The following is a 27,990-nucleotide window of genomic DNA, read 5'->3' as shown; positions in this document are numbered from 1 at the left end:
TTCTTTTGCACTAGTTGTAAGTTTGCAAATTCCAAACATACATGTCTTAGTCATGTATTGTTTTGTGTTAGTTTACAAAGGTTACTGTGCCTCCTTCCAAAGGTCTATTTTGAAAAGAGAGGGGGAGGTAGGGATGTGAAACCCGCAAAATACCTTGTTAAAGTCTTGAATTAGCAAAATCTAAGATTTTCAAAATGTTTTTTTTCTCATTTTTCAATTTTTCAGCCTTTAATGTTTGTTGTTACAGTAAAATCAAAAGTGAGCAATTCAGATCTATAAAAAACCCTGTGAGACTGAGCTATCATCCAGAAGAAGCAAGGAGCTCAGCTGCTGCTGGCTGGTAGGGAGGAGGTTACTCCCCAAGAATTCACATAGTAGGAATTCACAGGACTCTGCAGGCGCACGAAAACAGCCAGGATGAAATAATATAAACATGGGACTTGTGAGACATAGGCTTTAACCAAGTGAAGTATCTGGCGTGGTGGTGTGTTAACTCTTTTAGCCAATAAGCTGTAGTCCTAACCCTATATAAACTGTGTGCTTTGTGTAATAAAAGGTCTTCACTATAAATTTCATAAGCTTGTTGGTGAAGTCCTTTCTCTCTGCCGAAAATTGTTTACTTTAAATGTTCAAGTTGCAATATGCATGAGTCTAGATAGTATCCTGATGGTAACAATTTCCCCATTGGATAAGTTAGCTAAGGAGCTAAGATTTAAAATTACAGTGTTGTTATGTGTATTATGTTGTTTTCATTTTTGCTTTGTTCTTTGAAACAAAAGGGGGAGATGTTGCTGCCCCTAATCAGGTAGGTCCAAAGGACCAGCCTACTAGTTTCGTTTTCACCTTAAAAGGACATGTTTCCAGCCTCAGCCTATGGAATCAGACCTCTGTACCTGGGGCAGGGTCACTTAAGGTGATATATACCTGCATTTTTGAATAAACTTTGGATCTTGCTTGAACATCATATTGGTGTGTGCGGTCTCACTAGCGCCTGGTCTGCAACATCTAGGCCTAGGTGTGGGAGTTAATCCTAAAGGACTACAGTCCTTAGAATTGTGGCAGATGGATGTGACACACTTTCCAGAATTTGGCCGTTTGAAATACCTTCATGTGTGTATTGACACCTTTTCCATGGCCATATGGGCTATTGCACAAACAGAAGAAAGAACACGACATGTCATCAATCATCTTTACATGTGTTTTGCTGTTTTAGGGGTTCCTCACTCTATCAAGACATAATGGTCCAGCATATGGCTCCAAACGCTTTGCTGATTTTTGTGATTTATGGGGCATTCAGCACACTAGAGGCATACCCCACTACCCCACGGGTCAGGCGATGATTGAACACGCACACCGTACTCTGAAGGACCTGTTGTTGAAACAAAAGGGGGGAAAACAGGGGAGAATGCCTGCTGAAAGTCTTCATCAAGCCCTATATGTTTTAAACTACTTGCGATTCACAGGTAACAGAGTAGAACCTCCAATGTTAATTCATGGTAAATCCTTGGTTTCAGATTTAACCATTCAAGAGAAAATCTTGGTTAAATTTAAAAATCCCCAGACAGGACTATGGGAGGGTCCAGCAGAAGTTAAACGTACTGGTCGTGGATACGTGTGCTTACTCACAGATTTTGGTACTCGGTGGGTGCCGACCCAATGGATCAAGCCGTGGAAACAGAACCGCAATACCACGGCGACAGGCAATGCCTAAAAGGGTTAGTGTTTCTCTCATGTTTTTAGGATTGCAGCAAGTCATCCTGCTGCTAACACTCAGCATCAGCAGAATATTTGGACCAAGACATTAAATAGCGAGTTGAATATAATCTCAAGAATAATAAAGAAACTTACCACTGATTTAGATAAGTATTTTAGGCATACATTATTGATAAATAGAGTTGTTTTTCTTCTGAATTTTCCCCTTGTTTTCAGCACAGCCTTTAGCTTAAGGCCTAATGTTTCTAGTTTTTGTAGCTGCTTTAGTTTCCTGCCTGGTATTTTTCTTTGTCTTATTATTATAATTCACAAGTCTGTAAAAGCAGATTTGGATCACTCAAAATAAAAAGAGGGGATTTGTTGTGAGATTGCTTGCAAAAAGTTAATTTCTGAGCAATCCAAACTGCTTCAGCTCCGTGAGAATCATGCTGATATTTCAGCCTGCAAGGACACACACCTGCTGTTTGTCCGGGAGGCGACAGTCACTCCTTGCAAGTGTTTTCATGAGAACGTCTCAACTGCCTTCCTGATCTCCGGACATGGACCTCAAAACATCGGGATGAGATAATACAAACACTGGACTTGTGAGACATAGGCTTTTAACCAATTAGAAGTTCTAGGGTGTTGGGGTGAGACCTTTTTAGCCAATAAGATGTACCTCTAACCCTATATAAACCGTGTGCTGTGTGAAATAAAAGGTCTTCACTATAAACTTCATAAGCTTGTTGGTGAAGTCCTTTCTCTCCGTGAAAGTTTGTTTACCTTAAAGACCAATTCTCAGCAGTTCACCCCTGGTGCTTCTGATGGCCAGTGAAGCTTCCAGGGCCTTGCACTATTCCTGGCTTGTGGTCCAGTTGCCCTCAGCCTCAGAAAAGTAACAGCGTATTCCTTGGAAACCAGGTCAAGTGTCTGGGCACACACAGCAGAATTCCAGTTGAGGGAAACGGCATCTCCAAGAAATGAAATAGAGAAAGCGGAGTGAGACACATGGGCAGCCCTAAAAAGCAGGACAATGGGATTAATTTATTGGGTTTTTTTCTTAGCGGCTGCAAGGGAGAAACTGGGGATGATATTCTTGTGATGGAGTGAGGAGCAGACGCCTGGACCACAGTTAAGGGAAAAAAGGGAGTCACCCCAAAAGGGTGCTTTGCCTGGGGAGCATGCCTTGATGCTGGGAAAATCCTGGGATCCTCCCATCCCCCTAAAATGGAGGTGCCTGGCCCAGATCCTCCCCACGCGGGTGTCTGGGTGGGACTCACCAGTCAAGGCCACAGCCAGGCTAAAGCTGAGGGTTCCCAGGAACACACTCAGAGGGAGGAGAACATGCACCGTGTGGGATGTTTGCCAGTCTGACCCTGGGGAAGGGAAGAGCAGAACAAGGCTGGCCTGGGTCCTCTCCCCTCTGGTTTGCCCTCTCATGCTGGATCCTCAGTCCATCCTTAGCCCCATCCCGGATAGGGACCCTCTTGGGGCTCAGGAGGGCAAGAGAGCTGAGGCGGGTCCTTCACAGGCACCAATGTGTGTCTGAGGACCTGGAGATGGATCTTCAACCTCCAGAGGTGACCACATCCAGGAATTTGAGTGCTCCACACCAACCCCAGGGCTCCATCCCCATCCCACTGGTGCTTCCCAAGAGTGAGATGCTCTTCCCACTCCCTGCCCTCACCCAGGGCATTGGTTTTCCAAACATTGCCCCATTTGGACTGTTGCTCTGGATCACTGCAGGTGTTCAACGCTTCCTCTTGGCCTGAACAATTTGTCTCCTGGGTTTCTTTTCCCTTTGTGGCAGAGAAGCCTCAGAGCCCAGGGCTGACATTCCCCAGCCCCTGCAGGTGAATCCTCTGGGGTGCCTGTGCCAAGGCAGAGGCTGAAGAGACCTGCAGGCAGCCGAGCCCCCACGTGTGCCACATCCCATGGAGCCAGCACAGCCTGGCTGGGGCTCTGCAGCCCCTGAGTTGGAGGGGCAAGAGGCACCTCGGGAAGCCCTGGCAGGGCAGGGTTTGCCCTTAGCTGAACAGGCATTGCCAGGAGGAGGCGAAAGAAAGGACAGATGGAGGGGACAAGGCGGGGACGGGGAGCGGGGGAAGGGGGGAAAGAGATGGGAGGGAAAAAGATTAAAAAAGATCAAGAGGTAAAAAAGGCAAAGAGAAAAGAGAAAAAGACAAGTTTAAATTTTAAATAAATATATGTCACTGTCTGCTCACAGTTCAAAGGGAGCTGAAGTGTTTGTGAGTGCACAGGAGCCTGTTCAGGGTCAGGAGCTGTTTCTTCCAAGAGGAAGGAAATGCCCCAGGGGATCAGAGCAGAGTTCGTGCTTTGAGACCCCTTTCCCAGAACCTGAAGGAGGGAAAGAGCTGAGTCTGAAATAACAAGTGTTCTGTTGAGCTTTAATGTCTCATAGCTGCTTGCGAGCTTGTTCTTCCTTGTTTGCTAAAATGTAGAAATAGTAAAAAGCTTTGCCACTTGGTGCTGGATTTGTGAACCAGCCCCAAGCCAGCTCTGCAGTAACAAAGAATCGATGTCTGTCCCGAGCGTGTCACTCTTGGCCTGTCACACCTGGGAAGGAAGGTGATGTTTACGGCCACCCCCGAGGCAAAAACTGCCTCTGAGCCCGCCGGGGGTTCTGCGGGAAGAAGAAGCCCACAGGGAGCCACTCCCTGTGCAGGCCTTGGGGGTACACAGGGGGACACGGAGGGACATGGGGGGACACGGGAGGATACAGGGGGACACGGCCCCTGGGGAGGGGACACGGGGGGACACAGGGGGTGATGGGGGGACACAGCCCCTGGGGAGGGGACACGGGGGGACACGGGGGGACAGGGACCCTGGGGATGGGACAGAGCTCTGGGGAGGAGACACTGGGGACGCGGGGGGACACCGCCCCTGGGGAGGTGACATGGGGAGACACAGGGGGACACGGCCCCTGGGGACGGGACATCGGGGACACAGGGGGACATGGGTCTTGGGGCGGGGACAGGGCCCCTGGGGAGGGGACAGGGGGGACACAGGGGGACACAGACTTTGGGGAGGGGACACAGGGGGACAACTGGGGCTGAGTCCCCCCGTATCCCGCTCCCAATCCCACCACCAGCAGCGAGCCCCGAGCCCTGGCAGGGCTGCAGCCCCCAAACCAGCTGGAACCTGGGGGGCGGGAGGGCAGCCCTGAAGCCAGGCTTGCTATAGTGGGACTTGCTTAGAGCGAGTTAGAAGGGTTTGTAAGGAACTGGCCTGAATCCTGGGAAAAGAAAAATGTTTTCTCTCTGTTTTTCTATCAAAGATAAGCAGGAGACAGGAATTTCTGAACAAACTGCAGTAAAACCATAAACCACGAGTTTATTTAACCATGCAGAGTTTTAGATAAAGAAAACCTTGAAGAAGATCAGTCCTGCATTTGTAAGAAACAAATCAAAAGACCTCTCTGTCCTAGAGGCTGCAATCAGTAAACACTGTCTAGTTAGAAAAGAAATACATAGCCAAAAGAGATTCAGTCTTTCAACCACTTTTCTAAGCCCTAAAAATGTATGTCTTAGGTGATTCACAAGATGTTTCTGTGGCTTGGAAGGATGTGTAGTGATTGATGTCACTCAGATGGATATGCACCATGGAATGTACAGTGTCCTCAGTGAAATTCCCCTCCTAAACTGGCCGAAATTTGACTCCTGGGGAGCTGCATTGTGTCAGGCACAGCCCCCGTGCACTGCCCACGGTGTCAATAAAGGCACTTTGGCTCACAGTGCAGCCATGGGTGGGTTGCTGTGACTCAGCCCCATAAACCAGGGCTGTGCCCTCGGGTGCTCAGAGCTGCATGAGGGGGATAAAGGCCCCCCGCCCCTCCCAGCAGCGGCTCTGCCCCCCAGAGCGGGGCTGTGTCCCAGACCCCACGGCCCATCTTGAGCTTGGGGCTGAGTGCGGAGTAGGTGCTGAGCTGCTGGATCTGTCTTGGGGCTCAGGGGGACCAAGGGGGTGTCACAGGAGTGGCACAAACAAGAGATGAGTGGTGTGTGTCAGTTCCTCCCTCTCGCTCTGTCCCTCCCCTCACTGCAGCCTTTCTGCCAAAGCCCCGAGGATGCTGTGCCAGGCCCTCCATCCCACGGCCCAGGATAAAGGAGATTCCAGACTCTCTTTGGCTTTCCTGCACTGAAAGAGCTGCACTGGGGGTCTCTGCTGCCCCACGTTACCCAAAGAGCTGCCCCCAGGGCGGCAGTTTGGGGCAGGACTGAGGGTTCAGGGACTGCCAGAGCAGATCTGAGCTGGGAGGGAAGCACAGACAGAGACTCACATGTGTGAGTATCCCAAAAGAACTGAATTATCCCAAAATATCCCTGCGTTCATCCCAGAGTAACTCTGATCCCTCCCCCAATATCTGAATTCTTCCAAAATAACTGAAACCTCCTTGAAGGCCTGATTCTTCCCCAAAACCTGACCCTGTGAAAGGGGACTGAACCTTTGGGGTATAAAGGGATTGACTGACAGTCATTTGACTCCTGTGGTTGCCTCACCATCAAGGTGTTAATCTAAGGTTGAAACCAGAGTGGAGTCCCCTCAGCCAACCACTGATACATTTGCAAATAGGGAATTGTTCGCTTGGACATTCCAATGAGGGATGTCCTGCCATGGGCCTAAAGTCATCAAATCCCCTCATCCCAATTGATTTTCAAGGTCAGCTCTGTGTCCTGATGGATTTTCCTCCCACTATGTTCACCCAGGTGCCTACAGGGAACCAGAAGGATGAGGAGACCACCAGCCAAATGCTTTCTCAATGTTAGTCACCAGGAATGTTGGTCACCAAGACTCTACCTAAAGTGGGTCACCAGGTCTGTCCTCAACGTGGGTCACTGTGGATCATTGAATATGGGTCCTCTGACCGTTGGTGGAGGAGCAGGCAAAGCTCTTCCTGCAGTTGGGGCACTCGTAGGGCTTCCCTTATTGGTGGGTCCGTTGGTGTGTGGTCAAGTTAGAGCTCTGTGTGAAGTTCTTCCCACACTCCTCACAGTTGTAAGGCCTCTCCCCAGTGTGGATGCATCGGTATGTGATGAGGGTGGATTTCCAGTTGAAGCTCTTCCCACACTCCCCGGACTTGTAAGGCCTCTGCCCAGTTTGGATAAGACGGTGCCTGACAAGGTGGGAGTTGTGTTTGAAGCTCTTCCGGCAGTCGGTGCAGTGGAAGGGCCTCTCCCCCGTGTCTGTGCATTGATGCATGAGGAGATGTGAGCTTTTCCTAAAATTCTTCCCACATTCGAACACTCATAGGGCCTCTCGCCAGTGTGGATCATTTGGTAGATAATGAGCTCAGATCTCTCCTTGAAGCTCTTCCCACACTCTCCACACTGTTAAGGCCTCTCACCAGTGTGGATGTGCCGGTGCGTGACGAGGGTGGAGTTGCGGTTGAAGCTCTTCCCACAGTCAGTGCAGCAGAAGGGCCTCTCCCCTGTGTGTGCGCTGTTGTACAACGAGACACAAACTGCTCTGAAACCTCTTCCCACACTCAGAACACTCGCAGGGATGTTCCTCAGTGTGGATCTTCTGGTGGCAGATCAGGTTGGAGCTGTTACTGAAGCTCTTCCCACATTCTCTACAAGTGTACAGTCGTTGCCAATGTGGATGTGCTGGTGGCAAATCACAGTGGAGCTCCATTTAAGGCTCTTCCCACATTTCAAGCACTTGTAGGGACTCTCATCCATGTGTTCCTGTTGGTGGATGAAGAGTCTGGAAGTCTGGCTAAAGCACTGCCCACATTCCAAGCACCTGTAGGGCTTGTCCCCAGGGGGATACTGAACATGGACTACCAGATCAGAGTACTAGCTCAACCTCTGGCCGTCTCCCTGGCTCAGGCTGGGCCCCTCCTCCTCCTTGGAGCATCCTGGGCAGGGGTTAAAGCTTCTCCTCCTTGGGGATCTCTGTGTCTTTCCCTCCCTGGTCACTTCCTGTGCTGTGGAGCCGTTCAAATTGGCCTCTGCCAAGAGGTTCTGCTGGGGGGATTTGTCCTCCATGCTCTCCATTCTCAGCTCAGGGCCTGGGGCAGGAAGGAACAAGGACAGGCAGGGAATTTGCCTCCGGACCACAGGGAAGGCCAAGGACATCTCCCCAAACCCAGCCCTGGCAGGACGGCGTTAGCAGCGGGGTTGTCCTGCAGCCGGGGGCCATGCTCGGCTGGAAGCTTCAGCACAAGAGAGGGGCAAAGGGGCACTTACTTCCTCCTCACCTGCCTGGGGCTCCCGGGGCATTTTCCTCTTTCTCCCAGGCTCCCCCTCCATTCCACCAAGCATTGGGAAGAGAAATCTTTTTTTTTGGGGAAAAAGAAAGTGTGAGTGCTTTGACTTGGGGGTTCCTCCTTCCTAAGTCCATCTCAAGAAATCACTGGGCTTCTTGTGTCCATATAAACCTCCAAAACACCAAGATTCACCCAAGCAAACCATCCCAGGAGTTCCTCCTCTCTGGCCTCTCCACTTTGGGGCTCTTGGGGTCCCCCCTGTCTGGGCTTCTGAGGGTCTCCTGTGTATTGGGGGTCCACCTCTCCAGAGTCCCAGCCCTCTCCAGGCTGCTGGGCCTCCAGGACCGCCCTGCCTGTCCGTTCCTGGTATTCCAGCACCTGGATCCCCCTTTTCCTTTACCGCAGGGACACTCAGGCCCACATTCCCAGCCATCCCAGGTCAACTCACCCCCATACCTTTCCCACCCATCCCACCTCTCTCAGACTTCACACTCTCTTTTCCTTTTCCCTGGCACACCCTGGACTCGCCTTTTCTGGGCACAGGGACCCCCTGCACCCCATACCAACCTCTCCCCACCCCTAGTCCTGCCCTTCCTTGACCTTGGGACCCTCCTGATCCCCATTCCCAGGCACTGGGATGCCCCTGCACCCCTTTATCCTGTACCAATACCCCCTGCACCCCCTTTTCTGGCCATCCCACCTTTTCCAGCCCCCACATACCCCCTTTTCCTTGACTCTGAGACCCCTGGAACCCCTGGTCCAGCATTTCCGAAACCCCAGACCCCTCCTTTTCTGAACACTGGGGGACACCTTGAACCTCTATTTCTGGCCAATTTAGGCCTCTTTACACCCTCCTTTCCTCGACATCGGGGACCCCTGGACTCCCCTTTCCTGGGTACAGGGTCCCCCTGGATCCCTGTGCTGGTTTAAAGGTGAACCAGCAGGAGAAATGAGCTCAACATGAGAGAGATTATGTCAGAGCTACAATTTAATAATAATATTACAATAAATACACTGGCACAAAGAGAAATTGCCTTCAACTCACAAAACCCAGCAGTATAACCCAGTGTCCTGGGGCACAAACCCAAAGGGGTTTGTTGGCCCTTGTGCTGAGACACGCATGGTTCCCCCAAGTCCAATGCAAAAGGAAGTGAAAAACCTGTTGGGGCAGGTGATGGCTGTAGTCTGGTCGAGAGTGGTGGTCTCCTCCTATCGCGGTCCTGCTGCTCCTCTGGATCTGACGAGAGGTTCCCGTGGTTTTCTTACCCACCACTTATGTACCCTCAGGGAGCACCCAGTCCCTCCCCCAGGGCGGGGACTCACACAATGGGTGATTAACTCTGGGAGTCATGGGGTATCCCTGAACTGTTGATGGCCCATTAGCAGCCACGCCCCCCAGGCTGGGTATGAAGGTGCTAATGACTCCCTGGGCAGCTGCTGCCAATGGTCCATTGTCCTTGGGAAATGAATACAGGGGGTAAAATACACAGTTTTGATCACCCCCACACAGTGTTAACTGGTCCCACCTGCTGAACTAGGACACAGGGTTAGATTTAAAAGGCGCCTTTTTCTGTGACCGCTTGAGAAAGGAAGATCTTTGCTTTGAATGAGAAAGCCTGGAACCTGGGAAGGAAGAGAAGGAGCCCCCTGTCTCCTCGTGAGTCATGAACAGTCCATGAACTGCCTTCCTGGGCATGGCAGGGTGGTGCCAACTCTGGATTGCTCACTATGGACTTCTCCTAAGACCATGATATGAAGTTTGGAAAACAGCCTGTAAGAATTTCCTCACCTGCACAGATGATGCAAGAGCAGCCTTTAAGCAGCCAAAGCATCCCCTGGTGAGTCCCCTGGCTCTGGGGCTGCCAAAGCTCTCAGAACCCTTTGAACTGTTTCCCTGTGAGAGGCAGAATGTCGCTGTGGGAGTGCCTGAAGAACTTCTCAGGGATCAGTGAAGAGCCAAAGCCTATTCCAGCCAAAAACCCTGACTAGGAATTGTACAGTGATGGAAGGAGCTTCGCTGAAGAGGGAAAAGCAGTGACAGGGTGTGCAGTGACCACCAGGGACAAGGGAATTGAATCGCGGCCTCACCAATGACTCTCTGCTCAGAGAGCAGAACTAACTGCTCTGAGTCCTGGACTTAAGCAAAAAGAGTAAACATCTGGCATTGAGAACTTGCCCCGAGATTGGAAACCATTTCACTGACAAACACACAAGAGGCAGCAGAAAAAGGCACTCTGGCTTTAGTCCCAGAAAAGGAGGTCCTGTTACCTAAAATTGCCCCAAAATATGAGAAAAAAGGACTCTCAGTTAATTGAATCCCTCAAAGCTCACTTTCAAGCTACAGGATGGGCAGTTACCCCTACAGGGCAGGTGACAGTCCAACCTACACTTGTGGAAAAGAGTTAAAAGAGACCATGAAAGAACCCAAACACTGTGGGAGTCACCAAAGCCAGAAAGCTTCCTGGAGACGATTGGCAAAGAGACTTTACTGAGTTACTCCAGAAACAGGCCTTTCTTTATCGCACCAATAAAGCAAGAGAAGTAGTGAGGGTTCAATAGAACTATATTATTCCCTGGTTCTCTAGGAATGTCATCAGATAAAGAATCACATTTTATTGCAGCAGTGGCACACAAGGCAAGTAAAATTTGTCAGGAAACCTGAAGGACATCGGTGCAGGCCCTGCCTATGGCACTGCTGAGAACTGCAGTTCAGCCTGGAAGAAGAGACAATTTAAGCCCCATGAACTATTGGACACTTTAGGATCTCCCCTTGTAATGGTTTGACCCATGGCTTCCTCAGTAACCATTGTATTTAAAGAAGTTACAAGTATTCCACACGTGTCTTCCACGTAGCAGTGGGAGAGTGGTTTTACTTTTTCCTTTCCTTGGCTGAGGAGCTGGAGGGAGGTGGTGGAGGTCTGGTCCCTTCGGTCCCTGGTGGTTCTCCTGTCCTGGGTGAGATTGTTTCATTCTTGTTCCCCTTACTTGAGGTTTTTAATTGTGTTTGTTTTAATTCATTCGGTTTCTTTGGGTTGGGTTGGTGTCTTCCCTATTCTCCGGCTAATCAATCCCCTTTTCTCCCTTCCCCTCTCCCCTGGGGGGTGAGATCCTATGTATTGTGTATACAGTGTGGTTTGTAAATGTTAGTAAATATAATTTATTCTTTTTATTCAGTTCAGTTTCTTTAGAGTGCGTTTCTTTTCAGTTTTTTTTTTCTTTCCTTTGCTGAGAAGGTTCTGGGGGGGGAAGGGGGGCCAGTCCAAGGTTAGCAACAGCTAGGCCTAACCTGCGACATTATTGGAGGTTCCACCGAGATACTGACCTTGAGTTGTTTTGTAAATAATTCTCTGTTTAGAGAACAGTGGCTGGGAGAACTGCCAACTGAAGTGGTATTATCAAAAGAGTATCTTTTTGTTATAAACAAGGTTTTTGTTTGGAAACAGAGGACTCAGGCATAAGGTAAACAATAAAAAGAATGGTTTTCACCCTTTTTAGTAAGTACCTAAGAGGTACCAGAGGAGGTCAGTCCAACCATGCTGGCATGGCCTGGCAGTCTCTTGTAGTGAAAGGCCTCCTGTTAAGTGTCTTTCTATTCTTTTACATACTGATGGTGCTAATGCTTACTCCCACTCTGAGAGGTCTCCTAGGGACATACCTAGGTCTGCCTGATAATTGTCATCCATGTAAGGCCCTCCTGAATCTTGACATTAAAGGCCTGTTAAATTATGACATTAATGGACTATTGAGAGAGATCCCTACTGTTACAATTGGTCCCAGTTATTACCTAAATTGTATTGTGACAGCACTAGTGTTTATGAAGGTAATGAAACTGTTGTATAAGATTGGGAGAATGCTGGCACTTTGTTGCTTCCCTTTTTTTAGACCTAAGAAAGGCTATGCCTCTGGGGGACTCGCTGGAACTTTGGAAGGGGCTTCGGACAGGCCAGTTCCTGGATGGGATGGGCCTTGGTCGGATCTCGGTAAAGTGCTAGGGCATATCTCACCCTCCGCTCTTTGGAAGTTCACGCCAGAAGAAGTGTGTGACTCTGCTGAGGTGGCCCGCTGTTTATCAGAAGAGTGTTTTTCCTATGAGGACCCGTATACGCGAGTCTCTGCTTTGTGTTGGGGCCTGGCTAGTGCTTATCGATGTGCCATAGACTACTGTCAATGGCTTGAGGACAGGATAGAATATGGAGATATGCCATCCGAGACCTGTGCAGTCCCCGTTCAGGCTACCGAAAGTGAAGTCCAAACACAGCATGAGGTCGATGTTGTTTCTGTAGAGACCCAAACTCAAGCAGCTGAAACTAATACAGCCTCTGTCCCATCTGTAGAAACCCAAACTCAAGCTGCAGACCCGGACATGGCTACCTCCGCTGTCCCTGCTAAAACTACAGTTGAGACTCAGACTCAAACAGAGGCCAACAAAGCCCCCATTCACTCTGTAGGGACCCAAACTCAAGTTTCAGCCTCTGTTTGCTCAGTAGAAACCGAAACTCAGGTTTCAAATCTAGACAAGGCCATTTCTGCTGTCCCTTCTACAACCACAGCTGAAACTCAGACGCAGGCTGAAGCAAATACAGTCTCTGTTTGCTCGACAGAAACCCAAACTCAGGCTGCAAATCTGGACAAGGCTATTTCTGCTGTCCCCGCTACAACCAGAGCTGAAACCCAGACGCAAGCTGAAGCTAATACAGCTTCCAGTTGTTCCGCAGAAATTCAGACTCAAGCCGTAGATCTGGAGGTTGCCATCTCTATTAAGCCTGCTAAGACCACAGTTAGCAAAGCTCAGACTCAGGCCGACGTCGATACAGTTTCTATTTGCTCTGTGGAAACTCAGACTCAAGCTGCAGATCTGGAAGTGGCCATTCCTACTAAACCCACCAAGACCACAGTTGAAGCTCAAACTCAAGCCGACGCAGACACAGTTCCTATTCGCTCTGTGGGAACTCAAACTGAAGTTACGGACCAGAAGATTATCATTGCCCCCATAAAGAAAAAAACAACAAGGACAAAGGAGACTACAAAACCCATAGAGCCACCTCCGCAATTGGAACAAGAAGAAGAAGAAGAGGAACAAGAAGAAGAAGAAAAAAAAGAAGAAGAAGTAGACGAAGAAGCAGCTGCGAGAGAAGAAGAAACTACTGTGACGATGGAAGGAGCGACGGCACAAGAGGAAAGAATAGTCACAGTAGAAGAGGGAGCAGCCGCCAGAGAGGGAGGAGTAGTCACAAGGGATGGGGCACACCTAATAGGACTGGGGGCACGCCCAAAAAAGACCAGAGGCATGCCTGGAGAAAGGAAAGGGACGGTGCGAGCATCCTGGGATAGAATAACTTTCGACGATTGGTGCTCTGACTACACACGCAAGTACCCAGTGGAGGAAGAGAGGAGGTCAACGCGCTTCCGTCAGCCTGAGGAAGGACCGTTTCAGCCTCTCCAAAGGCAACCCTCCCTTGGAAGTATGATTCCGCCTCCCCATACTAGACCTACATTTGAAGGAATAGATGACTGGGGAAGGCCCTTACCCCGGCCTTCCAAGGACTATGTGCTACCTCCATTCATCAGACCTGATGAACAATGCAGGAGCTCCCTTTCACGGGGTGCACGAGCTAGGAGTCTTTCCCCATGGCTCGAACGAAGTAGAAGTCTCTCTCCACAGCGTGGGCGACGTAGGAGCCCATCCTCCCGGAGTGAACACCATAGAAGCTCATCTTCACAGCCTGAACAATCCCCATCTTTGCGTGAGAGGGTCAGAAAGGAAGTGAGAGAGGTTCCACGAAGGAGTGGAAGAGTAAAAACACAGGTAGAGAGAATAGTACGTGGAAGAGATGGACAGGAAATAATGAAGGAAAGTGAAATTATACGATCATTGACCCCAAAAGAGATTCGAGATATACGAAAGGATTACAGTCGGTGGCCCGATGAACGCATCCTCACCTAGCTGGTGAGATGTTGGGACCAGGGGGCCAGTAGTCATGTGCTGGAAGGTCATGAAGCACAACAATTGGGATCTCTTGCCCGAGACCGTGAAATAGAACAGGAAATGGGACAGGGGGAGATGGCATCCAGTCTCTGGACCCGAATCCTCTGTGCCGTGAGGGCAAGATACCCATTTAAAGAGTATTTGGTGAGTGCTCCGAGAGAGTGGAATACTGCAGAAGAAGGCATCCAGTATCTGCGGGAACTGGCCATGTTGGAGATTATATACTCCGATCCAAATTACTATGACATCTTGGTCCCAGAGAAGATGCCATGCACACAGCCGATGTGGGATAAGGTGATGAATGGGGCCCCTAAGTCTTATATGCCATGTCTGATATTTGCATACCCTCTAAGTATGGACGAGAATGAGATACACGTTGACAAAATGTGTCACTGGATACGGAAAATATCAGAAACCATGAGGGTCCCCTCTAACTACCAGCATTCGTCCCTCTACAGTGGGGAAAGGGTAGGGAGGAATCCTAGACGCTCTGTGTATGAAGAAGAACCTAGAGGCAAAGGTTCTCGAGGTTGCAAAGAAAGGTCTCGTTCTCATTCTCATTCAAGTTCCTGTTCTCGTTCTCGGTCCCGTTCTCGGTCATCTCATGCAGCACGAGAGAGAACTAGAGGCCACCAGAGGAATACTAGACGCTCTGTGTATGAAGAAGAACCTAGACACAAATGTTCTAGAGGTCGCAAAGAAAGGTCTCGTTCTTATTCTCGTTCCAGTTCTCGTTCTCATTCCCGCTCCCGTTCTCGGTCATCTCATGCAGCACGAGAGAAAACTGGAAGCCCCAGGAGTAAGACACAAAGTGAGCGTGGTTTCTTGTGGGCCCTTCTGCGCGAACTAAGGGAAAACATAAAAAAATGGCACGGTGAACCCACCTCTAAGCTTAAAGCCCGAGTGCAAAAATTAAAACGGAAAGTAGCTGGCAAGAAAGCTGTCCACATGGTTGAGGCAAAAAGCCCAGAAAAGAAACATCGATCTCCGAGACGCAAAAGAAACAACTCCCCCCATGCTGATGAAGGAGCCTCTGACAGAGCATCGCACACGTCAGATGGAGAATGCTCCGACCAAGAACAACAATAGAGGGGCCCTGCCTCCAGCCAGGAGGAGGAGAGGGACGAGGATAATAATCGGGTTTATTGGGCTGTGTGGGTTCGATAGCCTGGCACATTGGATCCTCAAAAATATCGAGCTTTAGTAAATACTGGTGCCCAATGTACATTAATGCCATCAGAACATGAGAGTACAGAGACTGTGTCTATTTCTGGAGTAACCGGAGGGTCTCAGGACCTGTCGGTGGTAGAGGCTGACATGAGCCTAACAAGAGACCAATGGAAAAAGCATTCCATTGTGACAGGACCAGAAGCCCCTAGCATCCTTAGTATGAACTATTTAAAAAGAAGACACTTTAAGGACCCGAAGGGGTACCGGTGGGCTTTTAGTGTAGCTACAGTGATTGAAGGAGAGTCCAAACAGTTGTCTACTCTCCCTGGTCTCTCAGAAGACCCTTCTGCTGTGGGATTACTCCGAGTCAATGATCAAGAAGTACCGATGGCCACTGCAACTGTACATAGGCAGCAGTATCGTACAAACCAAAATGCTGTGATTCCCATCCATAAAATGATCAAGAAGCTGGAGAGGCAAGGGGTGATCAGCAGAACACACTCACCCTTCAACAGCCCTATCTGGCCTGTACGTAAATCAGATGGAAAATGGAAATTGACTGTGGACTATCGTGGCCTGAATGAAGTTACGCCACCACTGAGTGCTGCTGTGCCAGATATGTTGGAGCTCCAGTATAAGTTGGAGTCCAAAGCAGCAAAGTGGTATGCCACTATTGACATTGCTAATGCATTCTTCTCCATTCCTCTAGCTCCAGAGTGCAGGCCACAGTTTGCTTTCACCTGGAGGGGCATGCAGTACACTTGGAACCGATTGCCCCAAGGGTGGAAACACAGTCCAACCATTTGTCATGGGCTGATCCAGGCCACATTGGAGAAGGGTGAGGCCCCAGAACACATCCAGTATAATGATGATGTCATTGTATGGGGAGACACAGCAGAAGAAGTCTTCGAAAAAGGACAAAAGATTATTCAGATTCTCCTCAAAGCTAGTTTTGCCATCAAAAAGAGCAAGGTCAAGAGACCTGCCAGAGAGATTCAGTTCCTTGGGGTGAAATGGCAAGATGGACGTCGCCAGACTCCAACCGACGTCATCAATAAGATTGTAGCAATGGCTCCACCGACTAACAAGAAAGAGACCCAAGCATTTCTGGGAGCCATAGGCTTCTGGCGAATGCACATCCCAGAGTACAACCAGATCGTGAGCCCTCTCTATTTTGTGACCCGTAAAAAAAACATTTTCCAATGGAGTCCTGAACAACAACAGGCTTTCAAGCAGATCAAACAAGAAATCGCACATGCCGTGGCTCTTGGACCAGTCAGGACGGGACCAGATGTGAAGAATGTACTTTATTCCACAGCTGGAGATAAAGGTCCCTCCTGGAGCCTCTGGCAAAAGGTGCCTAGTGAGACACGAGGGCGACCACTTGGTTTCTGGAGCCGAAGCTACAGAGGCTCTGAGGCCAATTACACCCCTATGGAGAAGGAAATCCTAGCAGCATATGAAGGCATACGAGCAGCCTCAGAAGTCATCGGTACCGAAGCCCAGCTTTTCCTGGCACCTCGACTACCAGTGTTAAGCTGGATGTTCAAAGGAAAAGTGCCCCCTACACACCATGCCACCGATGCCACGTGGAGCAAGTGGATTGCTTTGATTACACAACGTGTTCGAATTGGGAGCTCGAATCGCCCTGGAATTCTAAAAATTATAACCAATTGGCCTGAAGGTAAAAACTTCAGCCTGGCAGATGAAGAAAAAGAAAAGTCAGTGAGTCGAGCTGAAGAAGCTCCACCATATAATCAGCTGCCAGATAAAGAGACGCGCTACGCACTTTTCACTGATAGTTCTTGCCGTATCGTAGAGAAGAGCCAGAAGTAGAAAGCAGCTGTGTAGAGTCCCACGAAACGAGTGGCAGAAGCCACTGAAGGGAAAGGCGAATCGAGTCAGTTCGCAGAACTCAAAGCTGTCCAATTGGCCCTAGACATTGCAGAAAGAAAAGGATGGCCAAGGCTCTACTTGTACACCGACTCATGGATGATAACAAATGCTCTCTGAAGATGGCTAGACCGGTGGGAGAAGATGAATTGGAGGCGTAGAGGGAAGCCCATCTGGGCTGCAGATCTGTGGCAAGACATTGTTGCCAGAGTAAAGAAATTGAACGTGAAAGTCCGCCATGTAGATGCCCATGTGCCCAAAAGTCGAGCTAACGAAGAACAAGATAATAACAGACAGGCAGACCGAGCTGCACAGATTGAGGTGTCACAAGTAGACCTCGATTGGCAGCAAAAAGGAGAATTGTTCCTAGCTCAATGGGCCCATGATGCTTCAGGCCATCAAGGCCGGGACGCAACCTATAAATAAGCACGAAACCGAGGGGTGGATTTAACCATAGACACTATTTCCCAGGTTATCCGCGATTGTAAAACCTGTGCTGCCATTAAGCAGGCAAAAAGATTGAAGCCCCTTTGGTATGGTGGACGCTGGGACAAGTATAAATACGGAGAGGCCTGGCAGGTTGACTACATCACATTGCCACAGACTAGCCAAGGTAAGCGCTATGTGCTTACCATGGTGGAAGCGACCACCGGATGGTTAAAAACATATTCGGTACCACATGCAACAGCCCGGAATACTATCTTGGGCCTTGAAAAACAAGTCTTGTGGAGGCATGGCACTCCAGATCGCATTGAGTCAGATAATGGGACTGATTTCAAAAACAATCTAGTGGCCACTTGGGCACGAGAGCATGGTATTGAATGAGTATATCACATTCCATATCATGCACCTGCTGCTAGAAAGGTTGAAAGGTACAATGGACTGTTAAAAACAACTCTGAAGGCACTAGGTGGAAGAACCTTCAAGAACTGAGATAAGCATTTAGCCAAGGCCACCTGGTTGGTTAACACCAGAGGCTCTGTCAATCGAGCTGGTCCTGCCCAAGCAGAATCCCTCCACACGGTAGATGGAGACAAAGTTCCAGCGATTCACTTGAGAAGCATGTTAGGGAAATCTGTCTGGATTACCCCTCCCTCGGGCCAAGACAAACCCATTCGTGAGATTGTTTTTGCCCAAGGGTCCGAAAACACCTGGTAGGTAATGAGGAAAGATGGTGAGATCCAGTGTGTGCCCCAAGGCAATCTAGCCTTGGGGAAGAACTAATGATGTGCTTTGAGTTGTGTTTTGCAAGAAACCAGACACGAGATGAGAAAAACCCAAACAAAGCCGGTACTAGTATCCCATGATGTTCAACGATAAGGCAGCCCTAAACTGTGGACTAGGCCTCAACTTGGAACTGTGACTCTAACCAAAAGGCAATGGACTAAAGCTGAACTTATGCTGGTGTTGATCCTTGATAACAAGACATCTGCCTTGAAGGACTGCATATGGACTATATATATATGTGTGTGTGTAGGATATAAGCAAATGCAATAATACAAAGATTGCGTAGAAAGACCAGTGTGAAATAAGGGGTGGAGAATGTAATGGTTTGACCCATGGCTTCCTCAGAAACCATTGTATGTAAAGAAGTTACAAGTATTCCACACGTGTCTTCCACGTAGCAGTGGGAGAGTGGTTTTCCTTTTTCCTTTCCTTGGCTGAGGAGCTGGAGGGAGGTGGTGGAGGTCTGGTCCCTTCGGTCCCTGGTGGTTCTCCTGTCCTGGGTGAGATTGTTTCATTCTTGTTCCCCTTACTTGAGGTTTTTAATTGTGTTTGTTTTAATTCATTCGGTTTCTTTGAGTTGGGTTGGTGTCTTCCCTATTCTCCAGCTAATCAATCCCCTTTTCTCCCTTCCCCTCTCCCCTGGGGGGTGAGATCCTATGTATTGTGTATACAGTGTGGTTTGTAAATGTTAGTAAATATAATTTATTCTTTTTATTCAGTTCAGTTTCTTTAGAGTGCGTTTCTTTTCAGTTTTTTTTTCTTTCCTTTGCTGAGAAGGTTCTGGGGGGAAAAGGGGGGACAGTCCAAGGTTAGCAACAGCTAGGCCTAACCTGCGACACCCCTGCAGAAACTCCAGAGATTCTTGGGGACATCTCAGCCAGTGGATTGTATACCCCAGCCCATCCGTTCCTGCACGGCCACTGGGGCTATGCCAACTTGGGGACTCTGAGTCCCCACAGGCCAAGGGGAAAGGACCTTTCCAGGTTTTGGTGACCACATTTGCAGCAGTCACAGCTGCAGAAAAGGACCTTGGATACATTATCCTTGAGTTAAGAAAGCCCATTTGGCTGGAAAGCTGAACAGACTGGACCCTAAAATTACCATCTGTGTTTGCAGATTACCTTGAGTTATGATTCAATGCTGTAGCTGTTGTAGTCACTGATGGTTCAAAGTGCACTTTAAATAATGCTTTTCCCCCGTGTGCTTGTGCTGATGCACAAAGAGATGCGAGCTGGTCTGAAACCGAGTCCCACGGTCCCCACACTTTTAAGGCCTCTCCCCAGTGTGTAGGGCTGTTCCCCAGTGTGGGTGCGCCAGTGAGTGACGAGATTGGAGTTGTGCTTGAAGCTCTTCCCCCATTTCCTACATGTGTAGGGACGTTCCCCACTGTGCAGGCACTGGTGGCTGAGGGCAGAGCTGTCCCTAAAGCTCTTCCCACATTCCTTACATGGGTAGGGCCGTTCCCCACTGTGCATGCGCTGTTGGCGGAGCGGGTTGGAGCTCCATCTGAAGCTCTTTCCACATTCCCCACACGTATAAGGCTGTTCCCCAGTGTGGATGTCCTGATGGCAGATCAGGTCGGAGCTCTGGCTGAATCTCTTCCCACATTCCAAGCACTTGTAGCACTTCTCCCTTGTGTGAAACCACTGCTGCACCACCAGGTCAGAGCTCTGGCTCGAGCTTGGGCTGCCTTCCCAGGACAGGCTGGGTCGTTTATCCTCAGAAAGCCCTGGACTCGGTTTGGAGCTTCTCCTCCTTCGGCATCTCAGTGGCTTTTCCTCCTCACTGACTTCCTGCACCGTGGAGCCGTTCAAAATGGCCTCTGCCACCAGGTTCTGCCGGAGGGATTTGTCCTCCAGGCTCTCCGTGCTCATCTCCAGGCCTGGGGCAGGAAGGAACAAGGACAGGAAGGGCATTTGCCTCCAGCCCACAGGGAAGGCCAAGGACATCCCCCCAAACCCGGCCCCGGCAGGACGGCATCAGCAGCGGGGTTGTCCTGCAGCCGGGAGCGATGCTCAGCTGGAAGACGCAGCACAAGAGAGGGGCAAAGGGGCACTGACTTCTTCCTCACCTGCCTGGGGGTCCTGGGGCATCTTCCTCTTCCTCGCAGCCTCCTCCTTTATCTGGCCAAGACTGCGGAATGAGAAATCCTGGTTTTGGGGAAAAAACAAGGTGAGTGCCTTGGCTTGGGGGATCCTCTTGCTCAAGCCCATGTCTAGAACTCACTGGGCATCTTGTGATCCTAAAAACCTCCAAAACACCAAAATTCAGCCCCAAATAACCATTGATTATACTGGCAATAACTGGACATGACTGGGATCATCTGGGCAATGTCTTGAACTACATTGGCGATGATTGGGAGCAAGTGGGACTATGCTGGCAGGGAACTGGGACCACATTGGGGGCAACTGGGAGCAAGTGGGAGTGCCTGGGTCTATACGGGTGGCTATGGGGCATGACTGAGACCATGCGAGACAGACTGGGGTCACACTGGGAGGCAACTAAGGGCAACTGAGTGGGATCAAACTGGAAGGACCAGGGAACAAGTGGAACCATGCCAGGGGCAACTGGCATCATTCTGTGATCACACTGGGAGCAGCAAGGCCCACGCTGGGGGTGACTGACATCATACTGGGCTCATACTGGGAGTGACAAGGAGCATGCTGGGGGATATTGGGACCCTGTTGGGTGCAACTGGGAGAAACTGGGAGCAAATGGCATCATGTTGGAGGCGACTGGGATCATACTGCAGGTGACTGGGAGCATGCTGGTGGCAACTGGGATACACTGGGAGTGAGTGGAACCATAGTGGGGGTAAAAGGGAGTAACCGGAAGCATGTAGGGGGAACTGGTTTAATATTGGGATCATACTGAGAGTATCTGAGAGTAACTCGGATTATACTGGCAATGGAAAAAAACTGGGAGTACACTTGGAGCTAATGGCATGATACTGGGCTGATACTGGAAGCAAGTGGAACCATGTTGAAGGCAACTGGAATAAACACTAGGAGGAGCTTGGCCCAAGCAGGAGGACACGAGGGGCAGCAGGAGGCCTTGTGGGACAACCTTCTACTGCCTGGGGTGGCTCTGGGTGACCCTCAGCTCCTCGGTTCTCTTCTTGCAGCCACAGAACTTGGAGGGACCCTCCTCTGGGCAGGTCCTCCATGTTTTCCAGGAGCTTTGGGCTCCTCCTGGGACAGACTGGGGTCAATTGGGATCATCCTGGCATCATATAGGAGCATGCCATGGGCAATTAGGACCCTCCTGGGATTAACCAGAAGAATCTGGGAGCCAATGACATCATGCTAGAAGTGACTGGGAGCATGATGGTGGTAACTGGGATACACTGGGGATGAATGGAATCATAGACGAGATAAAAGGGAGCAACTTAAAGCATGGGGGGGGCAACTGAGTTAATACTGGGAGCACACTGGGAGTGACTGCCACCATACTGGGGCAAATTTGGGCCATGTGTGGGCAAGCGACATACACTGGGAGCCACTGGGCTCATATTGGAGGTGACTGGGCTCATACTGGAGGTGACTGGGCTCATACTGGAAGTAACTGGGCTTTGAGAAGCACATGATGGGCAGCAGGGTGAGGGCAACCCCCCTCCCACTGCTCTGCATTCCCCAAATCCTTGTTGCCAGTTCCTGCTCTGGCCCTGAACACCAGATCTGCTCTGGGATCCCTTTCCCTGGGGACACGTCCCTGCCCTCTCCCCACCTTCCTGCCTCTGGAAATCAGCACTTTGGAGCCCCATCTCACTGTTTTCTCCTTCTGTTCCCTATTATTATCATGATTCCCCTGCACCTCCTTTTCCGGGGCTGTGGGACACCCCTGTGTGGCCGTTCCCTGTTTTCCAGCCCCCAGACCCCCCATTCTTTGACTCATAGGATCCTCCTGCCTCCCCTTTCCTGCCCATCCTGCCTCTCCCAGCCCCTGGATCTCCCTTTTCTTTGACCCCAGGGACCCTCAGGCCGCCATTCCCAGCCATCCCAGATCACCTCACCTCCACATTCCTCTTCTTTGGCTCCAGGACCTCCCTTTCCCCCACTTTCCCACTCATGTGTTATACACCAATAACCGAGAAATGTAATAAATATTATTCCCCCATTGTTCCCCTGTCATAAACATCCTATGAAAGAATTTTCTGTCAGGAGTTTGACGGAAAGCCAGAATCCTCTTACAAACAAACACCCTGCCAAAGCCTTTCACCAAGCTTCCTGGAAGTCATGGCAGCAAATTCAGCCAAACCTCTGGCCTGCTGAGAACTTGTTGGAATTCCATATGGTATTTGAACTTGCCTATGTAAATCAGTGTGCTGTAGCTTTAAGAACTAATTAATGAGATCAGAAACGGCAGCCGACCTTCTCAGCAGATGTGCATGGTCAGCTAATTACAAGAGGCTTTGTAATGTAAACAGCATTATTAGCCAATAATCAGTGTCAAAGTGTCAACAGCCGCGGAGGGTTACAGCCTTAAAGGTGTATATAAGTTTGTGTGCATATGAGTAAAGTGGCCTGTTGCTGCTAATTCCTGTGGAATCATCTGCATCAGAACTAAACTCGTCTCCCGTTACAAGAACTCACAGAAGCATCCTCTTGTTGTAATAACTTAGCTAAAACTATATCCTGCTTCTGTGAAATTTGCAAGCTATGTGTAAAAAACAATGTCTGAACTGTCTTGGACTCCATAAAAACTCCAAAAGAACACCTTGGAATTTTGGTACATAGGGAGCGTGGAGAATGGAGGGAGAGAACCACAGCCAAGAACCTCTCTCCCACCTCCCCCCTGCCTCACCCCATCTCACCTTCCTACCCTCCTCCTTCACCACCCAAGCTGCTTGCCTGCCTGCCACTGCAGACTAAGGAGAAAGCTGAGCTCTGCCTTGCTCCATGCGTGAGTTCTGCTCCTGTTAACCCAGCCCTGACCCTGTTCAGCTTGGGGTGGCTGCGCCGCTGTTGCCCGTGAGTGACAGCTCTGCGGAGCCTGAGAGCACTGCAGAGAGCGAGGAGCAGCCCTGCTGCACAAGGGAGAGCAGCAAAAACTGAGCATCACATCTGCATTGCAAGAGCTGCATTCCATACCTCGCCCTACAGGAACAGAGATAACATTGCTTCTCCCCCCCCCAGCCCCCCCACTAACCTGTCAGAAAAATAGTTTGTTTTGGTGGTAAACTTTTTTTTCTTTGCTTCTAAAAAGTATTCTTAGTGTTTTTCTAACTGTTCTTATTTCCCTCTCTTTCTGAATCTTTTAGCAATTTCTTAATAATAAAAAATCAGTTTTTTGAATTAACGGAGGACTTAGTTTGAGTTTTAATTTTGTTGGGGAAAATATTTTGAACCCAAGTTCAATCTGCGATATTTAAGCAGATTGTAACACCATCTCACCTCTCCCAGTGCCCATCCACTGCCGAATCAGTTTTGAGGGTCCCACCCTCTCCTTTTCCCTGCTTTTCCCACCTGTCCAACTTCATTCCCATCATCCCCCAACCTTCGGTAACCTGCCCCTCTCTGTTTTTGAGGGGTCCCACTCCCCTCCCACTCAGTTTGAGTGTCTCACCATCCGTTTTAACCCTTCTGATCCCTCTTTCCCACCATCCCCACCTTCCCCATACCCTGCTCACCTGAGAGCTCCTCACTCGCAGGCAGGGGGGTTCTAGCACCCACAGTGCCCCTAAAGGTCCACCCCAAAAATGTGTTTGGTGGAGACCTGGGTAGTCTCTGAGTGGGTTTGGGGGGGTCCTTGGGAGCCTGTAGGATGGTTTAAGGGGATCTCAGCACCTTTTGTAGTGTGCTGGGTGCCATGTTGAGGGGCAGGTGCCCTCTCAAAGCCCTGCCCAGGACGGGGTGACATGGGGACACACACAGGAGTCCCCATTCCAGATCCATCCTGGGGCTGGTTCTGCTCCCCCTCCAACCTTTGCTTTTCCCCACTTCCCCCCCCCTCATCCCCCCCTCCCCAGGACTGTCCCCCACTACCCCCAATAACTGGGACTGGGGAGAACTGGAATGTTTTACCGGTAACAGTGGCAGCAGCTGGGCAGGGTTAGAGTAAAAGCAGGGCCAGGGGGAACATGTGACCCCCCCCCCCCAAATCAGTGTGGGGATGGTGGTGGGTGGTCCAGGCTGGGCTCAAGGCCACAGTGAGGGGCTGCAGCCGCTGATGGCTCAGGAGCTTATTGGGGAGAGAAAAGGGGGTGACACTGAGATGGGGGATCCCCTGGGAGGGCACACATGCTTCTGAGGAGACAGGGACAGGTCCCTCTGGGACTCCCCTCCCCTTTCTGGCACAGGGAGAAGCCAAGCCCAAGCACCAGGAAGATGAAGCACACCATGAAGCCCTCGACACCCGTCAGCATCTTGCAGTGGGCAGTGTGCAGCGGCACCTCTGGGAGAAACTGGACACGCCACAACCTCTCACTGACCCTCCAGGACATCCCCAAAACCCCTCTTAGTTGCCTCCAGCCCACCCAGGAACCTCTTCCAAGTCTCTACTAAGCCCCTTCAGGATCCCCCAAAGGCCTTCCCATCCCCACTAGGATGATTCCACTCCCACCACCCCCAGGACTCAACATGGCACCCAGCATGCCCCAAAAGGTGCCGAGATCCCCTTAAACCTAAACCATCCCAAAGGCCCCCAAGGACCCACCAAACCTGCTCAGATCCCACCCAGGTCTCCACCAAACACGTTTTTGGGGTGGACCTTTAGGGGCACTGGTCGTGCTGGGACCCTCCTGCCTGTGGGTGAGGAGCTCATGGGTTAGTGGGGTGGGAGGAAGGGAGGGATGGTGGGAAAGAGGGATCAGAAGGATATAAATGGATGGTGAGACCCCCAAACTGAGTGGGAGGGGAGTGGGACCCCCCAAAACCAGAGAGGGTCAGATGACCGAGGATTGGGGGACGATGGGAAAGAAGTTGAAGAGGTGAGAAAGGCAGGGAAAAGGAGAGGGTGGGACGCTCAAAACTGATCAGGAGGTGACTAAGCATTGGGGATGATTATGTGTAAGGGGTGGGAGATGAGGCATAATAAGGGCTGTGCCCCCCAAATTGATCTTGGGGGGGCCTGGGGATTGAGGGGATGATGGGAAAGGGGGGAAATAAGGAGAAGGGTGGAAAAGGGGTGTTGAGGAATATTTTAATAGCACAGGCCACAGTTTGCTATTAGAAGCCTGTGATGCCCAAAGAGGCAGAACAAACTGTTTAGAGACAAAGTTTTAGTCAATAAACAGCAAGGTATTTATTAAGACAACGTTGGGGAACTCTCCGATTAGTATCGGACAAAAGAGCTCCAAAATCTACAGTGAGAAGCTACAGTATTTATACATTTCTAGTGAGGGATTACAATATTTTTACCTACATATTCATGCACGATTATAATATTGCAATATCTAGTTATAATATTCATAGCAGGCAGAGTTGGGGCGGAGCTGTCCATTTTGAGGAATATTATGAGGGGAGATCCTGTTACTTCATCTGGTGGTGGTCGTATTTTTGCTCTTCATCCTCATGAACTTTTCAACTCGGTCTAATTTTGCTGATTCTTGCAGATTCTTGCAGTGGGTCTTGCCAAACATGGTGCTCTGGCTTTTTTCTTGGGATTAACCTGTTCGCTACATGGACCTTTAATTATGACTTCACTGAGAGTTAGATGTCTTCTGTAAATTAAACCTTATCTCTTGGAAACTCCCTGGAAAGTTGGGTGCTTTTAGTAAAATCCCCTAGGTTCTGGCTTTTCTCTACTTCACCTGTATGCACAACCCAGCCTATGAAAAGGGAAAGAGGGCCCCTGCATCCTTGAGCCTGCTTCAAGAAGAGCAGTAAACAATATAGGTATGCAGCAGCTGCTGGAAAAAGCAGGCAGAAACAGCGATACAGTGAGGCATAGTTTGGAGAAAAGTACCAATCAAGTTGTGTGGTAAAGAAAGCAAACCATAGCCATTAACAAATAATATTCCTGTACTATTCGTGGACTCAAGAAGTATGTGATAAGTGTGTGTGTTTTGGTAAATAAAGTTTAGAACACTGATGATACTTCTATGAAGGTCACGTCTTTGACTCTTGCACCGTACCCTTGGGAGCTCAAAAAATCGACACTTTTTTACTATAAGTGGTGGAGTTCGCGGGTAAAGAAGTGGTGATAAATTGTCCCCACAGGTCGACTGGAGACTGGACAAGGGAGCTGTGATCAGTGTCTGCGAAGTTGCGCCGGTCGTGGAAGCTGAAGAGGCGGAGATATGAGAGGCTACCAGCAGAGCGGAGTCAAAGGCCTTGGTAAGCAAAAGTGGGAGTCGCCCTCCCCCTCCTATCAAAAATCTTGGCTTATTGAAAAAATGGAAGTCGAGATAGAAAATTTTGGCTTATTGAAAAAATAGAAGCCAAAATTCGCAGCTGCAAAACAGGTCAAGCAAGAGAAGGCAGTTAGCGAGAAGCTTTATGAAAAGCTTGTAAAGTAAACACAAAATAGGAACCTTTTTTTTCCCCCCGATGTTACAACATTTTAAATTGTTTACGCAGGAAACCATAAAGAAAAGCCTCTAATATAAACTCAGTATTAAGAAGAAACTTCCAAAGAGCACGTTGCGGGACATAAAATCTAAAGGGACTGCTAGCTTTCTTCGTACTGATCGCAAACAGCTCCTGTTGCCGCCGCAGGCCCTCGCTGCAAGCCACCCTGCGGGGACATCTTTGGAAGTCGCGCACAAGCTCTGGCTTTCCCCTTGTCCCTGTCCTGCTGCTTCCCGCTCCCAGCAGCGTTGCCTGCCCCGACCCCGCCGCCACGCGGGTCCGCTTCGATCCTTGTGGGAAGCCTCTGCTGCCTCTTTAACCCCTCAGCTCCCTCACCACCGTTGCAGCCCCAGCTCCCGATGTTTTTGGGCATCGCTGCCCTCGCCCCCACCCCCGCCGCCCTGCGATAGGTCACAGAATCGACGCAAGAAAGAAAAACAGCACTAAACGAGAATTAAGAAAGAATCTGTACTTGCTAAAGGACAGTATAACCCCAAACGTGGCTGATGGTCATTACGCACCCGTGGGCTTTGTTCTATACCGTCTCCGACCTCCACGTATTTTCTTCAGCCTGTGTAAGAGCTGTAAGTTGCCAAAACCTGCTGTCTTAATTCTGTTTTGCTTCGTTTCCATCTCTGATGCTGCAAAAGTGTTTTTTCCAGCTGCATTCTAGCTCACTGTTGCAAGAGAATTTTTGCTGCGTAACAACATGGCGCTCCCCCTCCCTCTCCCGTCTTCAAGGGGGGGGGGGGGGGGGGGGAAGCCTTCTCGCATTAGATCATCAGCTTTTTCTGTCATGCGCAAGTCCCGCAAGGCATTGTGGTTGTTGTAGTTGGACAGGCAAAGCCTTGCATTACGTCATCAGCTCCTTGCAAGGCCTTATGGGAAATGTAGTAGTCTCGTAAAGAGCCTTGGGAATTATGGTTCCAGCATACCCCGACGGACTGAAAGCCTGTCAGTTAACCAGAAAGCAAGCAGCTTGAGTAGACTCACTTTAACACACATCAGCAAAGTTTGCCTTTGACACAACAGAACACAGGCACCTGATGCCCTGCGATCACAGTTCTGCAATACAGCATGCAAGACAGAATGCAGCATCTTTCTCCAGCAATTCAGACAGCAACACAGAAGCCTAAAGGAGATCTGTTAAACTAATTCCCTTGTTAATTCAGATAAAGTGTTGTAAGCATTTGATGATCTGGGGAAGGGTTTCCGTTTTTTGTCTCCACAGGTTGAGGTCAGCGATGGATAGGAACAACAAGTTTCCTCTGACAGAATGA

General features: G+C 49.8%; 1 pseudogene; it reads right to left on the bottom strand.

Moving 5' to 3' along the window:
- Nucleotides 1-6,555: 6,555 nt before the first annotated feature.
- On the bottom strand, nucleotides 6,556-27,083 carry LOC139682999 (zinc finger protein 345-like; annotated as a pseudogene).
- Nucleotides 27,084-27,990: the final 907 nt, after the last annotated feature.

Source organism: Pithys albifrons, chromosome 26 (genome assembly GCF_047495875.1).
Source record: "Pithys albifrons albifrons isolate INPA30051 chromosome 26, PitAlb_v1, whole genome shotgun sequence".
In the NCBI taxonomy this organism is placed as follows: domain Eukaryota; kingdom Metazoa; phylum Chordata; class Aves; order Passeriformes; family Thamnophilidae; genus Pithys; species Pithys albifrons.
This window is presented reverse-complemented; position numbering and strand designations above follow the sequence as displayed.